The sequence below is a fragment of the Dendropsophus ebraccatus genome, chromosome 3, assembly GCF_027789765.1.
Source record: "Dendropsophus ebraccatus isolate aDenEbr1 chromosome 3, aDenEbr1.pat, whole genome shotgun sequence".
NCBI lineage: Eukaryota > Metazoa > Chordata > Amphibia > Anura > Hylidae > Dendropsophus > Dendropsophus ebraccatus.
Window position 1 is genome coordinate 9,883,717 of NC_091456.1, and position 16,512 is coordinate 9,900,228.

Consider the following 16,512-nt stretch of genomic DNA (forward strand, 5'->3'; position numbering starts at 1 on the left):
ATTGCCTTTCTAACATATGTTGCGACCCTATGTGTCACTTTACCGCTATTTACGGCAGATTGCTCAGTGAAATGAACAACAGGAAAGAAACCTCCCGGGATGTGGGGCAAAAAGCCTGTGTGGAAGACAGGGACTCGGAAAAACTGATTTTGGTGTCCTTAGCAACCTAAAAATAGTGACTGTTTGCTATAACTGCTATATCCATACACAGAGAGGCCTAACTACTATATGGGGACACAGGAGGAGCTAAGTACTATAAGGTATATAAAAGACCTAACTACTATGTGCAGACATAACTACTATATGCATATACACAGGGGCCTAACTACTATATGGGGACACAAAAGAAGCTAAGTACTATATGACATATGAGAAATCTAACTACTATATGCATACACAGAGAGGCCTAACTACTATATGGGGACACATAAGGAGCTAAGTACTATAAGGGATATAAAAGACCTAACTACTATGTGCAGACATAACTACTATATGCATATACACTAACTACTAAATGGGACACAAAGAGGCCTAACTACTATACGTGGGCACAGAGGAACTTAAAGGACAACTCCAGCTCCTCAGAGAAAGAAAAAAAACAACATATTTTTTATACTCTTGGGTCCATCTCTGTTGTAATCTCCTGCCGATTGTGGGTCCTTGGAGTTCCCATTGGCGTCTTCATTTCTTCAACACTTCCTTCTTTGGCGGCCGGCAGCGTCAGGTGACTGAGAGCTTGCTAAGCCAATCGGAGCTGAGCAAGCTGTGAGTCATCTGACAAAGCAGCAGAGGGGGTCTGGCCCTCTGTGAAGACATCATCGACACAAGATGGCGCCGGCCATGATCAACAGGGATTAGGTACATATTTGTTTTAATTTCTCATGGGTGTAGGGGGAAGGGTCTATAGGGAAGGGGGGCAGAAGGGAAATTAAAAAAAAAATTAAATAAAAAAAATCAACAGAGTTGTCCTTTAACTTCTATATGGGATACAGAGGGATCTAACTACTATATGGGGGCACAGGGTGACATAACTACTTACTATATGTGGGTACAGAGGGATCTACCTACTAGGGCTGGCCAATTAATCAAATTAATTTGATTAATTCACCCAGAATTTGAGAATCGATTTGAATTTTTGTAAAAATCGTAGATTAAATTAAAGAAAAAAAAAATCTGCAGTCCAACAGGAGAGTCCACGTCACAGCACAACCTTCCCCAGAATATGGCCACCAGCCCAAGGCCAGGGAGGACCATGTACCTGAAAAGCATGTTCTTGAGATGCAGGGCCACAGTGACCGCCAATGCAGGCAAGCGGGTGACGCATAGGGGGCGGCCTTCAGTAGCTAAAGCTCACAGAGCCTGGCAAGGGAGAGCACCCAGTGCTGCAGTGTCCTCTTTATCCTCGCCGCTTGTACACAACAGCGAAGATGTTCAACAGCAGCTGGGCCCTAACACCAGAGCAGCGGAGGGAGCAGGAGACTCAGCCCCAGACCACATCACCAGAGAGCCAAAGGAGGAGCCCGAACCACGTCTCGTCCACACCACTGGTACTACTACACCTCTCCTCTGTTCTTGTACTACTACACTCCTCATTTGTGCCTGTACTACTACTACACCCGTCATCTATACCTGTACTACTACAACTACCACACCCCTCATCTGTACCTGTACTAGTACTACACCCCTCATCCATACCTGTACTACTACAACTACCACACCTCTCATCTATATCTGTACTAATTCTACACACCCCATCTGTTCCTGTACTACTACTACCCCCCTAATCTGTTCCTGTACTAATAATACACCCCTCATCTATACCTGTACTACTACACCACCACTCATCTACACTTGTACTACTACTACACCCCTCATCTATACCTGTACCACTACCACCACACCCCTCATCCTATACCTGTACTACTACCACCACACCCCTCATCCTATACCTGTACTACTACATCCCTCATCTATACCTGTACTACTACTACACACCTCATCTGTTCCTGTACTACTACTACACACCTCCTCTATACCTGTATAGTGGTCCCTCAACATACGATATTAATTGGTTCCAGGACGACCATTGTATGTTGAAACTATTGTATATTGAGACCAAAACTCTATGGAAAAGTAGTAATTGGTTCTGAAGCCCCCAAAATATCATCCCAAAATGAAAAAAATAAAATAAATAAAGGGAAATAAGCAGATAACTAATAAGGATAAAGCAAGTCCTTATATATAACCCCAGACCATCACATGACCTCCACCATGCTAACAGATGGCTTCAGGCATTCTTCCAGCATCTTTTCATTTCTTCTGCGTCTCACAAACGTTCTTCTTTGTGATCCAAACACCTCAAACTTGGATTCATCCGTCCACAACACTTTTTTCCAGTCTTCCTCTGTCCACTGTCTGTGTTCTTTTGCCCATCTTAATCTTTTTCTTTTATTGGCCAGTCTCAGATATGGCTTTTTCTTTGCCACTCTGCCCTGAAGCCCAAAATCCGGCAGCCGCCTCTTCACTGTAGATGCTGACACTGGTGTTTTGCGGGTACTATGTAATGAAGATGCCAGTTGGGGTCCTGTGAGGCGTCTGTTTCTCAAACTAGAGACTCTAATGTGCTTATCTTCTTGCTTAGTTGTGCAACGCGGCCTCCCACTTCTTTTTCTACTCTGGTTAGAGCCTGTTTGTGCTGTCCTCTGAAGAGAGTAGTACACACCGTTGTAGGAAATCTTCAATTTCTTAGCAATTTCTCGCATGGAATAGCCTTCATTTCTAAGAACAAGAATAGACTGTGGAGTTTCAGATGAAAGTTCTCTTTTTCTGGCCATTTTGAGCGTTTAATTGACCCCACAAATGTGATGCTCCAGAAACACAATCTGCTCAAAGGAAGGTCAGTTTTGTAGCTTCTGTAATGAGCTAGACTGTTTTCAGATATGTGAACATGATTGCACAAGGGTTTTCTAATCATCAATTAGCCTTCTGGGACAATGAGCAAACACATTGTACCATTAGTACAGTGCTTTTCCTTAAAAAATAAGGACATTTCAATGTGACCCCAAACTTTTGAACGGTAGTGTATATATATATATATATATATATATATATATATATATATATATATATGTATTGCGTATTGTAATCATACTGACTTGAGGAATATAGATAATGTCAGTTTTACTAAAGGGTAAACGACAAAAAGACGATGATATTGGATAATTTTGGACCCCTCCTCAGTCAGTCAGAAGTTGAGGGGTTACACGCTGACTGGAGGTGAGTGTAATTTATTATATTCAGTCACCCCCTCCCTGAGGATATACAGTAACTATAAAGTCCCCTGCCAAACATCTCTATAGTTTATTCTTTATTACCTTAAAATAATCATGTAGTACCACGAAATACCACTAGGTGGAGACAACACAGAATGAAGCACTGGTCTGAGAAGTAATGAAATTCTATAAACTCTGAATTCTTTTCTTCCTTTCTTAATAGATATAACATTGGGGCTGATGGTATAAAATCCCAGAAGGAGCACAAATGTTAGAGCACAGGAAGACGTCTGTGTGATGGTTGGTATCTGCTGTCCGTCACTGTTGCAGCTCTTGAGCAAGGGGTGTAAGCAGTATCTATTCTGGGGCCTTTTTATTGCGAATTGCCTTGAAGGGCTTGGTCTGTGTCACCCCCACCAACTAGCAGAGTGTAGGAGACTCAGTTCAGCTACATCCCTGCACCAGTACAGTCTTTTTCATAGAATTTATGTCATAATTGCACCTGTTACTTAAAGGGGTACTCCGGGAATTATTTTTTTTTTAAATCAATTGGTGTCAGAAATTTATAAAGATTTGTAATCTACTTCTATGTAAAAATCCCCAGCCTTCCAGTACTTATCAGCTGCTGTATGTCCTGCAGGAAGTGGTATATTCTCTCCAGTCTGACACAGTGCTCTCTGCTGCCACCTCTGTCCATGTCAGGAACTGTCCAGAGCAGGGGTGGGTTCACACTACGGAATTCTCGCGGATAAACTCAGCGGAATTCCGTCGGCTGTCCGCGCACAGTGACGTCACTTCTTTCGGCGGATAGCAGAATACGCCAGCCCATAGAATGGTGTATATGGAGCCGGCGGAAAGGCGCGCGGGGACAGCTGACGGAATTCCGCTGACTTTATCCGCGAGAGTTCCGCAGTGTGAACCCACCCTTTCGGCGGATAACGGAATGCGGAATACGCCGGCCCGTAGAATGGTGTCTATGGAGCCATCAGAAAGGTGCGCGGACAGCTGACGGAATTCTGCGGAGAATATCCCCGAGAATTCCGTAGTGTGAGCCCCACCTTAGGAGAGGTTTTCTTATCAAATCTCTTTTATTGAAAACATGTATTTTCATATAAACACAGGGTAAAACATAAGGGGCAGGAAACAGAGAGGGAGGGCCTCTCCAACCATCCACATAAGCATACAATTAAACAAGATATACATAGATTGGGGAATACCACAGCAGGTGACAGTGCAGTGAAGGACCTAGGGCAGTTGGGAGGGGGGGGGGGTGAACAGGGGGGATAAGGGAAGGGAAAACCAGGGTACAGGGGGCAACATAATCGGGGGGGAGGGAGTAATGGGGTTGAATGTGCGGGCAAACTACTGAGACGAGGATGGACTAAAGTGCCGTTGCAGAAGAGATGTCCAGGGAGACCATAAGGTGGAGTGCTTGTCGTGTGAAAGGGATTGCCAACCACAGACCTCCTCTAAGCGCCTAACATCCTCAACCTTCTCTATCCACCTGGCAACTGGGGGGGGGGAGTTGACCTCCAATATAAGGGTATCATCATTTTGGCCGCGGCCAGAAGTTGCGTGACTAGGTTCTCCCTTTTAGGGGAAAAATGGGCGGAAGGTGCCCACAACAGGACTAGTTCCGGGGTGATGTCCAACGTGGGGCCTGGCAGTGACGCAATTAGCATCAAGACCTGGTCCCAGAAGGGCCGAATGAGTGGGCAAAACCACCAGATGTGGGAGATGGTCCCTCTATGTTTTAGGCACCTCCAGCAAAGGTCATTGGTGGTAATGCCATGGTCAAATAGGAAAGCCGGGGTCCTATACCAGCGAGAGAACAGTTTGAATGAGGATTCCTGAATGAGAATACAGGGGGAAAACCCATGTGAATGTATCATCATTAATTTGGCTTGTTCAGCCGTGAAGGAGGTCTGCAATTCTCGCTCCCACTCACAGAGGCAACCAGGCAACTGGTCATCCGGGGGGGATATGAGACCTGTGTAAATTTTGGAGATAGGCCTCAACGGATCATTAGGAAACAACACTAATCTCTCCAGCCAGTTGGTACCTCTCAGGTTCAGAGTGGAAGAAACATAGGACTGACATAGATTCTGGATATGTTGAGATTGGAAGTGCCTAGCGGGTAACAGAGTAGACACATCAAGTGGATTGAGTTGTCTAAACAGGTCCCTGAGGTGATGTTTAGTCAAATGTTTCCAGAGAGGAGGTGGGGGGGCTAGAGAGTTAGAGTGAAGAGCGGGTAAAAGGTGGAGAGGGGTAAGCGGGGAAGGGATGGAGAAGGTGTCCGCTCGACCACACAGGTCTTTGAGGACTGAAAGGGTAGTCGTCAGCAATGGGCAGTTATGTAATAAGGCAGGGCTCAATAAGGATGGGTTCCAGAGCAACAGTTCTTTGGACGGGGATAGAAGAGATATTTCTAAATCAATATGGGGAGGCCTAGCGGGATTAGAAGCGGCACTGACTAGGGAAAGCCATCTGGCTAAATGAGAGGCCTCGTAGTACTTCCTAAGGTCAGGGAGGGCGAACCCTCCATGAGACTTGGGAAGGGTGAGTTTGTCATAGGCAATACGAGGTTTCCTATTACGCCAAAGAAAGCGAGAGAAGGATCTTCTCACATTAGTGAAGTAGGATTTTGGGATATGGACAGGGGCACATTGAATGAGATATAATAGCTGAGGTATAATATAGACTTTTAGATAGTTCTTCCTCCCTACCCAGGACATAAAAGGGAGCTGGAAGTTTTTAAGCTGAGAGGAGATCTTAGAGAGTAGGGGGGGGGAAGTTAACTGAGAATAAATGAGAGGGGTTGGGGGGGATAAATATTTGATGCCCTTGTCCGGCTATAAGAAGGGGTAATGGGCTTTCAAGTAGGAGATCACAGAGGCGGGGGCAGAGACGTTCAGCGCTTCAGACTTAGAATAATTAATTTTGAAGTCGGAGATTTGGCCAAAAGTATTAAAAATATCCATCAGGGCTGGAAAAGAGGTTTTGGGGTTGGAAAGAAATATTAGGAGGTCATCAGCAAAGGCAGCTGTGGAATGTTCTAAGGAGCCTACTCTGAGGCCGGAGATTTTGGGGTCAGAGCGGATTTTTTTGTATGAGAGTTTCCATAACCAGGATGAAAAGGGAGGGGGACAGGGGGCAACCCTGACGGGTACCATTAGTTATGTGGAATATCGGGGAGAGGGTGCCGTTTATTTTTAGTTTGGCATATGGGGAGGAATATAAGGAGAAAATAGCGGAGACGAAAGAGGGGGGAAGGCCAAATTTTAGTAGAACATGTTTCATATAAAGCCAGTTAACTCTAACGAAAGCCTTCTTGGCATCTGTGCCGAGAAGGACCAACAGAGTCTTGGTAGATCTAGCAAAGTGCGTGGCAGCTATCACCCTATTTGTATTATGTTTACGGTTCAGGGAAGAAACAGAGTGCTGCACCTCACACCTATGGCTGATACTAGTGCCGCTAGGCTAAATAAAAAACACATCAGAATTTTGTGTATGAATTGATCAAGCCATACTGCCCCATGTACCTCGTGCCGGTATCTGATACACATGGGTCCCTACACTAAGTCCACACCGTGCCAGTCAGTGGCCACCAACCCCGCAGGCGTGCACAGTCAGGGAACGGGGGCCATGGGACGGCCCTGCGACCCCCATGCCACAGGACCAGACCCAAAAACACCACACCAGAACCCGGCCAGCACCGCCGGCGGAGAAGGTCGCCCCCAAGCAGCACAAGTCTGGATAAGGTATTACACTCACCATAGCTGCAGCAAACAGAATGGGAAAAAACAGGAGGGATTAAAACCATGTGCACTCAGGTGTCTCCTGCTAATTGCGGTCATGTGGGTCTCACCAGGAGGAGTGCAAAACACGGAGAAAAGAGAGAAACAAAATGCGGTTCAGGGAAGAAACAGAGTGCTGCACCTCACACCTATGGCTGATACTAGTGCCGCTAGGCTAAATAAAAAACACATCAGAATTTTGTGTATGAATTGATCAAGCCATACTGCCCCATGTACCTCGTGCCGGTATCTGATGTCTCATACTTGTGTCGTTTGGGGGCAGCCTTCCCCGCCGGTGGGGCTTTTTGGGTCTGGTCCTGTGACATTGGGGTTGCAGGGCCGTTTCATGGCCTCCCTTCCCTGCACGTGCACGCTTTGCGGGGTTGGCGGTCGCTGACCGACACGGTGTGGAGTTAGCGTAGGGACCCGTGTGGACCAGAGGACCTGCGCGGTGGTACACGGGGCAATATGGCTTGATCAATTCATATACAGACACTCTGGTGTTGATTTTTAATATAGGCCTAGCGGCATTAGTATCAGCCATAGATGGGATGTGCAGCCGTTCCATTCTCTCCAGTTCGTGTATTATGTTTACCTTCACGGCCGGGTACAAAACCTGCTTGTTCCTCGCCAATGAGGAAGGGTAAAAGGCTGCTCAGTCTGGAGGCCAATATTTTAGCCCACCATTTGACATCTGTGTTGAGGAGAGAGATAGGGCGATAGCTGCCACACAGTTCAGGGTCTTTCCCCTTTTTGGGAATGATGGTGATATGGGCTTCCAAAGCCTGTTTAGGAAGGGGGTTACCCATTAGAATAGAATTGCAGAGTGTTACAAAGCGAGGTATGAGGATATCACTGAATTGTTTGTAGTATAGGATAGGAAAGCCGTCTGGTCCGGGGGCTTTACCTGAGGGGATCGAGCCGAGGACCCTCTCCACCTCCTCCGAGGTGATGTGGGTTAGAAGGGAGGATTGTTGGGAGGGAGAGAGGGAGGGTAAGGAGACAGAGTTCAGGAAAGAGTTAATCTGAGATAAGTGTTCAGTATAGGCAGATTCAGAAGGTGAGGGGCGTAAATTATAGAGAGACTGGTAGAAGGCGGAGAACTCAGAGGCAATATCCTCCGTATTAGTAACCCGAGAGCGCCTGGAGGAGCGAATGGCTCCAATATGGGACTGAGAAGCTCGTTCTCTCAGGAGGAACGAGGTGAGGCGTGAACATTTATCACCATGTAGATAAAACTTACATTTAGATCTCATGAAGGCTCTAGCAGTTTGCGCATTGAGTAGGTCTTTGAGTTGGTTACGCAGGGAGGTTAGATCAGCTAAAGTTTGAGTCACTCTGGATTTCTTGTGGAGGGATTCTAGAGTAGAAATTTGTAAGAAAAGGGAATTAAGTCGCTTCATTTTTTCCTTTTTCCTGGCCGAGGCCAGGGCAATGAGTTCTCCCCTCATCACTGCCTTGTGGGTTTCCCACAAAATGGGGGCAGAGATGACAGGTGAATCATTCTCGGCGAAAAACAATCTAAGTTTTGTTTGTATATCGGTGGAGCATTGGGGGTCACTGAGGAGTGTTTCGTTTAGCGCCCACTGCATAGGTCTGCGCTCTTAAAGTATGGAGATAGCGCATGAAACAGGGGCATGGCCTGATATTGTAATGGTACCTACTTCAGCAGACCTCACCTTTTGGCAGATCCTTTGGGATACAAAGAGAAAGTCAATCCTGTGGTATGAGTTCCTGTGGTTAGAATAAAAGGAAAAGTCTCTTCCTGTGGGGTGCAATAATCTCCAGACATCGACCAGGTGCATGTGGGCTAGTTCTCTTTTCAGGTGGCCCAGGTTGCGGTAGGAAACATGAGAGGAAGTGGAAGTCGAGTCTAGTGATGGTTCCAAAGGGGTGTTGAGATCACCGCCAACCACACAGGTCCCTTCTGCAAAAGTAGAAAAAAGCCGCAGGGTCTCACAAATCCAAGGAACGGGATCTGCATTAGGGGCGTACAGACAAGCAAAGGAAAATTTTTCATGTGCAATGGAACCTTTGAGGAAAAGGTATCTGCCATTAGGGTCAGCCTGCTGAACAGAGAGAATAAATGGAACATGTTTAGAGATGCCAATGCTCACGCCAGCCACTGCTTTGTTAGGGTGTGGGCAATGAAACCACTGGGAGAAGACCGCGGTGGACATTTTAGGCAAATTGGCAGCTCTAAAATGAGTTTCCTGTAAGAAAAGGATAGATGCTTTTTGAGCCTTCATGAGTCTAATCACCTGCGAGCATTTTTGTGGAATATTCATACCTTTCACATTATAAGAGATACAGTTCAAGCTAGCCATGATCATGAGTAGTTAGAGATGGTACAGCATCCATCCCAAAAGGAGAGCAAACCCCAGACAGAGGCAGACATGACAGGGTGAGGGAGGGGTGGGGGGGGAGGATAACAAAGGTAACAAACTTATTTACATAGTGCAACACGACCCAGGGGTAGGGTCCACTGAAAATTAGAGAAAGCAAAATATAAGTGTGCCTCTGAGTAGAGAGGCAAGTGGGGGGAGGGGTAGAAAGTACAACCATGGGCCTAGTACTACTACCAACCAAGGGTGTGATAGGGTAAAAAGCTATGTAAACAGATTAGTGGAACCGGACTAGAGAGAGAACATTACTAAAAGTGAACTAAACAAACCATAAACAAGTAGCGTAGGTGAAGAACAGCTCGGAGAGCCAAGTAACAGAGTCTCACGTATATGTGAGCAGGCAAGTAGAAAGTCAGGATACTGTAGGGCGATCAAAGGGCGATCAGCCCTCTCCCAGGTTGCGGCGATCCTTCTTTTGTCGTGGAGACTTGGTCTTGCCTTTGACCGACCAAACAGCAGGGTTGGGTAGTGAAGGTAGATCCGATAACGGAGGCACTGGGAGCCACGAGGGGATGTCTAGCGGCTCCATATCCAGCTTGGTCCAGAGCGCGTCTAGGTCAGGTGGCGTGCGGACCGCCAGCATTCTGCCTTGTAGCATAATCCCCAGTCCAAACGGGTACAGCCAACGAAAGGGGATGTTTCGGGACCGGAGAGCGTCCAGTAGTGGCTTAAGCATTCGTCGCTTGCTGAGAGTGGAGGCAGCAATATCTTGGAAGATCTGGTAGTCGAAACCCTCTATAGACAAGGGGGATTTTTCTCTCGCTGCTTTGAGGATAGCTGCAGCATCAGGTTAGGCCAACAAGCCACAAATGACGTCTCGGGGCGGTTCGCCTTGGGCCAGTTTGGTGCGCAGGGCCCTGTGTATGCGCTCAATTCTTACAGGTTCAGCTCTATCAGTGCCCAGCAAGTCTGTAAATATAGAAGCCGCAATCTCGGGTAGGGCCTCATGGGCAAAGGATTCAGGGATACCGCGGAAGCGAATATTCTTCCGCCGGTTGCGGTTTTCCTGGTCTTCTATGGCCAATATAGCATCATTCAGTCGGGCCCCATAAGAGTTAAGGTTTTGTGCGACCACGGCGCTATGGCAGATGATGTCCGCTTGCTGAGTCTCTACCTGTTCCACTCTGAGGCCTATATGCTGCACATCGTGGCGTAGGTCTGACAGTTCACGGATTATCAGGGCCACCAACCTCCCCATGAAGCTTTTGGAGACTGGGCTGGCTTCCACCTCTTCCCCCATCTCAGAATAGTCGCTCACGCTATCATTATCAGAGTTGCGGGTCTGCGCGGGCTGCTTCTTCCCCGACGGCGCCATCTTGGATCCGGCCAAAGCAGGAGAGGCTGACCTTTTATTGAGGTATTTCTCCATGTCGGGTTGCAGATTCAGCACTCGAGAGGTTCTGGGGGTGTCCTTGTGCTTGACTCTGGTGGCTCTGCACATTCTGGGGTGTCTGGTTCCACCCTGTGATGTGAAGACCCAAAGTTGGTAGAGGAGCACAGAGAAACGCGTGCTACTCCATAGGCAGCTAGGCTCCGCCCCCCCTTAGGAGAGGTTTTCTATGGAGATTTGCTGCTGCTCTGGACAGTTCCTGACATGGACAGAGGTGGCAGAGGAGAGCATTGTGTCAGACAGGAAAGAATACACCACTTCCTGCAGGACATACAGCAGCTGAAAAGTATGGGAAGACTTGAGATTTATAAATAAATAGAAAAGAAAGTCTGTACACTAACTGGATCTCTTCAATGAGAGTAAGCACCGCTCCTGAGCTGCATCAGATGCCTCTCTGTAGCCAAACAGTACCCTGCTTTGTAATAATAAGGGGTAGGAACCCAGGGCTCCTTTTATACATAGAGATTTCTTGGCAGTTGGGGCCACATACTAGTGCCATCAGCGGGATTACCTTTACATGCCATGAGAAATCGAGCATCCAGGCTGCATGAACGATCACTGAGTCATTCAAACAGCCTTGGAAACTGACAGCACAGATATGTATATATTGGGGTCAGGGATATATATATCGGTGTTGTGAGTTTCCAGATGACAAGGTACATGGTAAGTATACACTGCTGCTTGTGATCTTGAAACTCACAGCACAGATACAGTATATTCATATCTGTGCTGTGTTTTTTTTTATTGTTATCGGCTGCACAAACACGTACACAGGACCACCACTGTGGTTCTTTTGTGTGTCTTATTCGCACCGTTCACAAAAGTTTCATATCCAGGTTAAATGGTAATGAAGTACTTTTGCTGAAGTAAGAAAAGGGTTACTGTTTCTTATATAATGTGTACTTTTATTGTCCAATAGAGATACTCTTCTTTTCTGACCTATCCTTTTTCTTCTTTTCATTGCACACGTTCCTTTCCACCACTCACAGGGTCTTTTACATACCCCTGTAGGAAGTAGGGTCTTTTACATACCCCTGTAGGAAGTAGTCACTTGGTGGGAGGAAATGTAGCGTCAGTCTTATCTGGATTCTTGTGGGAGAAGGACATCCCTACTGTAGCCAAGCCAAGGCCTGGCTCTGCCAGGACCCTTGTCCGGGACAAGTGTAGTTCAGTTGTGTTCGTGAAGTGGTGAGAGACACACGTGTATGAAGCAACCAGAGACACTCAGTTTCTTCAGTCTATCCACTATTTCTACTATGCAGTGCTAGACACTACAAGAGGGAGAAAAGTCTGGGATAAACCCAGCCCACACCGAGAATCACTCTACAAAGTGCAGGACAGTATCCTAAAATACAAAGGATCTAGCCTGGATAGAACAAAGATACCAGAAAGTCTGCGCATTCTATCTCGCAGTGCAAGTGACACCTGGAAACCTTAGACATTTATCTTCACTCAGGTAACCACGGCTAGGGCTTTTATCACCCTAGTAGGACGAGTACCTCGACACTGTAGGGCAGAAGGTGGTCAGACATCAGTCTAAACACAGGTACAAGTAAACTTCTAGCTCTCAAGTTTTAAGTATTTCTCCAAAGTTACGGCAGAGCACAATTACTACTTTGGGTTAGGACTCTCTTGACAAACTCCTCTACTCGAAACTCTCCAAGCACCGCTACAACTACCTCTACTGTATTCAGCACTTTCAAGTATCTCTGCAGCACAGACCCAGTTGAGCACTTTTACCTGTATAAAGATTTATCTATTTGCTGCCAAATAGTTTTATATTATTTAGAGACTGTACAGTAAAGCTGTTATATTTTTGTCATTGGGACTCAGTCATCTTTTCCTCCGCACCAGCACCTATACACACTAACCGCACACCTTGGGTCATTTTTCCCCTTTCTGTGGGTGGCGGCACTGATAGTTCGGGTAGGTCAGTTGCCACTCAGGACTACTGTGACAAGAGCCCAAGGGACCCATCACAGCCCGGCAGGTCACCAACCATTTCAGGGGAGTGCAGCCAGCCTTCATCTACAGAGCAGGTATCGCCATCACACCTGTGTGCTGGACTAGCATTGGCGTAACGACCCTTATATCTCTGTACAACAGAACCGACCAACCACCACAGAAGTGGGTGTCACCTGTAACACCTCAGCATGTCATCGGTCGAGCACAACAGATGCGGCCGATAAAGAAACATTTTAAAAGGGAACCAATCGGCCACAGCACATGTGCAGTGGTAGATTTACAAAGGGGAAAATGAAGCTTTATTGTGCTGCGTGAGGCTGGGAGAGGGACAACAACTAGTCATCTGGGCGAGGAGCTGTCTAATCTAATTGACCTAATAATCTGATTGATACTCTGCGGTGGTGATGATGTACTGCCGCCTGCAGGGGTTATGTGGGGCCCTATCTAACCCCTTAGGTATTCAGCTGTGGGGGCTTTAAAGGAGTAGTCACTCCTAAATAACAAACATTGTACATTGTAATGTGTGTTATTTATGTGAATGGCCCCCTTCCCCATGTTTCCACCCCCCCCCCCAACCCCCAGAAGTGTATTACTGTATACTCACATAATCACTGTCAACCCCTTCAGTCCCGGACGCCATCTTGGGACGATTATGTCACTCTTTAGGAGGCCGACCTGACTGCTCCAGCCCTCCCTCATCAGCTGCTCAGCCACGATTGGCTGAGCATAACAGAAGACATCTGGGGCTACAGCCAATCAAAAGGCTGCCAGTGCGCATGATTGGCTGTAGCCCCAGACATCTTCTGTTATGCTCAGTCAATCGCGGCTAATGAAGTGCTGGAGGGGGGCCGGCATGAGGGAGGCCTTGAGCAGTCAGGGCGGTCTCCTGAAGAGTAACGTAATCGTCGAAAGATGGCGGACGGGACTGAAGGGGTCAACAGTGAGTATGTGAGTCTGCAGTATTACACTTCCGGGTTAAGGGTCGGGGGGTGGAGACATGGGGAAGGGGGCCATTCACATAGATAACACACATTACAATAATGTATAACTTTGTAATGTGTGTTTTTTAGCGAAAAAAAGTTTTTCACCGGACTACTCCATTAAGAGAAGAAATTCCGACATCCACGGGTATGAACATGTGCCTATTGCTCTCCATGAACACTGAGTGACACAGATCCAGTCATGTAGGCCCCACCTAGTAGGTAGAGCTAGCTGTCAGGGAGACCCTTAAGGAAACCTAGTAAGGTGCACTGAAATTTTGAGCTATATTGCAGCTATATTACCTAGCCACTTGCTGAATCCTGGAATGAACCATCAGGACGAAGAAGGATAGCCGCCCAGGGTGGATAGAGATTCCTGTTCCTCTCATTACTGCAGCATCACTGCGTTATGGCTGTAGCCGGATATGGCTAGGATAAAGGTGCATGAAATAAGCTCTGGATGCAAATGCTACAGAAATGCATAATCTGACATAATCAGACATCTTGTATCCAAGTCTGGTATTCACTGGCTTACATGTCCATGAGGCCTGATGTTCATGGCTGAAAAGGTCAGAGATATTAAACTGAACATTAACAAATAACGTACAATTTAGAGGAAGATGACCTCAGTGGGAGCGGACCCAACATAAGCAAAATGTGCAGCTCATTGACCCCAAATTAAACCTCTGTAAAATGATGGCGCGTTCTTGTCAAAATAATTATGTTGGAATGGCAAAAGGCATAGTGTGGGAATATTATATACAAGAAAACTTGCATATAAAAATCTCCATACTGGAATTAAATAAACATGAATTAAAGGGGCACTCCAGAAAAAAAAAATGTTTTTCTTTCAAATCAACTGGTGCCAGAAAGTACAAGAACTTAGTAATTTACTCCTATTAAAAAAATCTCCAGTCTTTCACTACTTATCAGCTGCTGTATGTCCTGCAGGAAGTGGTGTATTTTTTTTTAGTCTGACACAGTGCTCTCTGCTGCCACCTCTGTCCATGTCAGGAACTGTCGAGATCTGTCGCACTGTAGTTATGGCTGTATGGAAGGCTAGGGCACATGGGTGTCTCCTACATGTTCATATGCAGTTTTCAGAAGTTGTTTCATTGAATTCTAATTTTATTTGCTCTTTTTTTATCAGAAGTTATTATAATCTGGACTGTGATGAGACCCAGATAGAATCTCCCAATCCACCCCAAGTGTCTCAGAGTCTACACCTAATCTGTCGGTGGATGTGGAGCCCCTGGGAGCGTCTTCAGAAGAACCAGCACCTGTGTGTCGTAGAATGCGCTCTATGGCTCGGCACTCACCTGCCACTGATGTGCGTTCTCAGATCTAGAAATAAAGAAAATAAATTGTACTGTGGCAGCAAAGAGATAAACATAGAGTAACAACCAATTTTGCAAAATGAGTCAGAAATGGCACAAACACGGGACAAGCACGGTGGAGGTGGACACAATGGTAACGCTCATGTGTAGCTATGTAACATGGCAATAAAAGGAATGTGTTTGCTTCCCTTGGATTGGTGTAACAGGATAAAATTGGGGGGAAAGGCAAATTTGAACATAATTTTCTTTTTTTTTTCTTTTTTTACTTGAGTAGAATGTCAGTCCTGGACACAGCTCCAACAGCAGATGGGCATATGTGCCAATGGACATACGACAGCAGCTCTGGAACCTGTCAGGGTTCTGCCACAGGCCCCAATGCAGCTGATGGAATGGACCCTTGTTAGGCTTAGGGTGAACCCAATATCTCAGTCTCTTTCTCCTTTTTCCGCATAGGTTGCTGTCCGAAACAAGCAGAGGATCGATGGCCAGATAAAAGCCAGCACAGGATCTATGGCCAGAGACAGGCCAGCACAGGATCGATGGCCAGAGACAAGCCAGCACAGGATCCATGGCCAGAGACAAGCCAGCACAGGATCTATGGCCAGATAAAAGCCAGCACAGGATCTATGGCCAGAGACAAGCCAGCACAGGATCGATGGCCAGAGACAAGCCAGCACAGGATCCATGGCCAGAGACAAGCCAGCACAGGATCCATGGCCAGAGACAAGCCAGCACAGGATCCATGGCCAGAGACAGATCAGCACAGGATCTATGGCCAGAGACAAGCCAGCACAGGATCCATGGCCAGATAAAAGCCAGCACAGGATAGATAGCCAGATAAAAGCCAGCACAGGATCAATAGCCAGAGACAGATCAGCACAGGATCAATGGCCAGATAAAAGCCAGCACAGGATCTATGGCCAGAGACAAGCCAGCACAGGATCAATGGCCAGAGACAGGCCAGCACAGGATCGATGGCCAGAGACAGGCCAGCACAGGATCGATGGCCAGAGACAAACCAGCACAGGATCCATGGCCAGAGACAGGCCAGCACAGGATCAATGGCCAGAGACAGGCCAGCAGAGGATCTATGGCCAGAGACAAGCCAGCACAGGATCTATGGCAAGAGACAGGCCAGCACAGGATCTATGGCCAGAGACAAGCCAGCACAGGATCTATGGCCAGAAACAGGCCAGCACAGGATCTATGGCCAGAGACAAGCCAGCACAGGATCAATGGCCAGATAAAAGCCAGCACAGGATCTATGGCCAGAGACAGGCCAGCACAGGATAGATGGCCAGATAAAAGCCAACATAGGATCGATGGCGAGTGAAAAACCAGCACAGGATCGATGGCCAGAGAT

General features: G+C 46.9%; 1 long non-coding RNA gene across 1 annotated transcript; it reads left to right on the top strand.

The window, feature by feature from the left end:
* Positions 1 to 1,422: 1,422 nt before the first annotated feature.
* Positions 1,423 to 15,326, top strand: LOC138786931 (uncharacterized). The gene is made up of 3 exons (XR_011362256.1): positions 1,423 to 1,547; positions 3,496 to 3,572; positions 14,963 to 15,326. It is a non-coding gene; the product is annotated as an uncharacterized lncRNA (long non-coding RNA).
* The last annotated feature ends 1,186 nt before the right edge of the window (positions 15,327 to 16,512 follow it).